The sequence below is a fragment of the Melospiza melodia genome, unplaced genomic scaffold (genome assembly GCF_035770615.1).
Source record: "Melospiza melodia melodia isolate bMelMel2 unplaced genomic scaffold, bMelMel2.pri scaffold_47, whole genome shotgun sequence".
Classification (NCBI taxonomy): Eukaryota; Metazoa; Chordata; class Aves; order Passeriformes; family Passerellidae; genus Melospiza; species Melospiza melodia.
Genome location: NW_026948793.1, coordinates 2,605,288 through 2,607,627, shown reverse-complemented (window position 1 = coordinate 2,607,627; position 2,340 = coordinate 2,605,288). Strand labels below are relative to the sequence as shown.

Below are 2,340 nucleotides of genomic sequence, written 5' to 3'. Positions count from 1 at the left end.
CTTTCCCAGGGATTGTGCTGCCCTCTTCCAGTCCAGTGGCTTCTTTTCCAGCCGCGAGTTTGTGCACAAGTCCCAGGTGCTGGCGAGAGGGCAGCGCTCACCCCGTGTGCCTCTGGGGCAGCCCCCACATGCCCAGGGATGCTGGGGCTGGGCTCTGGGAGCAGCAGCAGCCCCCTGCTGAGCTGTGTCTGTGTTCCACAGGAACCCTGTCCTACAGCACACCAGAGTGGATCCAGCACCAACGCTACCACGGCGAGGCAGCCACGATCTGGTCCCTTGGCCTCCTGCTGTGCCACCTGGTCATGGGGAAGCACCCGTTCAGGAGGGGCCAGGAGATCATCCGGGGGCGGATCTTGTTCCCACGACGGCTCTCTCGAGGTGGATCCTCATCTCTGGGCACGGGGGGAATACCAGTGCTGGGAGACAGCAGCGGGCTCATGGGCAAACCACTCTGGCAGCTGCTGAGCAGGCACATGTCCTGCTCTCCTGCTGTCCTCCAAACAGAGCATCCATGGGGAAGTTTAGGCCCAGCTCTGGTCACACCCAGCATGACCTGGGCATGGGAACAGGAGGGCAACTTCTCCAACTGACTGGTGATTTCTGGTTTCTCTCCCCAGAGTGCCAAGATGTTATTAAGAGGTGTTTGTCCATGCAACCCTCGGACAGGCCATCCTTAGAAGATCTTTTCTGTCATCCTTGGGTGAAGGGTGTTTCCCTGCCCTAGAAGACTGAAGAAATCCACGTGCACAGTTGGATCCAGGGACCTAGCAGGTACCAGCTCCACACATCTCTTGGCAATCAGTGGCAAAGCAAACCAGGCTGGTTTTGTCCTGCCTGTAGCTGTGAGCAGGGGTCAGCAGAAGGCAACATGCAGCGCTTGGGCTGGAGCTGAGCTGGAGACCCGGTGTGACAAGCACTGGTGGCCACCATCCCCCTGGTTTTGTTTGTATGGTTCATGGATGGCTGGGGCCCTAGGCAGAGCCCTGACAGCCTGGTCTGACCCCAGGGAAGGAGAAGGAGCCCCTGGAGAAGCTGTTCCAAGTGGGGCTGGTGCTGGAGACACCAAGGACAACCTCAAAGATGATAATCTCTTCCTTGGCCTGGCCAGCTGAAGATGATGGACTTGGATTCTGGCACCTTCTTCAAAGCCAGGCTCCAGGTCCAATTTGCAGGTGAGTCTACAGGCATGGGGTTGCTCCCAGGTCTGGGCATGGCACAGCTGGGCACCAAAGGTTCCCCCTTTGCTGGGGCAGACGCAATGAATTCTTCAGTCAGCTGCCCAGCTGCTTTTTGGCTCTGGGCAGCTGCTGAGGGCTGGGTGTGCCCTGGCTGGCTGCAGGCTGGGCACATGTGCTGCCCTCCTGCTCTGCTGCCAAAGGCAGCAGGGATGGGCAGCTCTGGGCACAGCTCTGGGCACGGCCAACATGTCCTGGGCACCGCAGGCCTTGGCACAAGGGCACAGGAGCCCTCAGCTGATGGGCACTTTCTGCTTTCTCCCCTTGCAGCCAGGCTCTGCAGGTGCTGAGGCTGCTCTGGGCTCTGCCAGGGCTCTGCTGGGCTCAGCCCTGTGCCCAGCTGGGCTGGCTCTGCCCTCACATTGCTCTGACAGCTTTGCATCAGACGAGCCCGTTGTGAGCACAGCGCCTGAGCTTTCTGCTTTGGCAGGTGAGTGAGACTCTGCTGCAGGCCCAGAGATTGCAGCTGGGGACACACATCCAACTGGCAAGGACCCAAACTCTCCACAGTCCTGGCTGAACGCCTGGATCTGCACAGGGTGTTTTGTCTGTCCCATTCTTCCTTCTTGATTGGCTGGGATTGTGCAACTGCACTTTCTTCCTCCTCTAGCAGTGCCACGAGTGGGCCAAAGCTGGCGAGTGGGCCGTGCTCCTGAGGCAGTGCAGGCTGGAGCTGGTGGATGGAGAATTGCCCTTCTGCACTTCCACACCAGAGCAAAAAGCTGTCAGTGGGACTTTGTGACTCTAAGAAATCCCTGAAAGTTTCAATGGGAATGTTCCGCTCATTCCCAGGCTGAGAAGGAAGGTCGTCTTGTAAAGGATTTGGGCTTTGACAGAGTTTCCACTCCCAGTCCTGCTTGGAGCTGGAAGGGCACAAAGCAATTTCCTCTTGCCTCGACCACAATTTAAAATAACAATATTGGAAACAATCCTCAAAAACTTTTTAAAAAGACTGCTGAGGTCAGTAAGATGGATCCATGCCATCAGCACATTTACAAAGTAAATAACTGAGTTCTCTTTCAAAATATCAGTTGCCTCTTAATTCAAAGTTAGAGATGATTTTTCACTGCACACTTGGGGTTTTTTTTTATCTTTCACATTTTAT

At 56.1% G+C, this 2,340-nt stretch overlaps 1 long non-coding RNA gene across 1 annotated transcript; it reads left to right on the top strand.

Annotated features, from left to right (window-relative positions):
* Positions 1-254: 254 nt before the first annotated feature.
* Positions 255-1,208, top strand: LOC134434755 (uncharacterized). Its single transcript, XR_010031921.1, has 3 exons — positions 255-378; positions 618-771; positions 1,007-1,208. It is a non-coding gene; the product is annotated as an uncharacterized LOC134434755 (long non-coding RNA).
* The last annotated feature ends 1,132 nt before the right edge of the window (positions 1,209-2,340 follow it).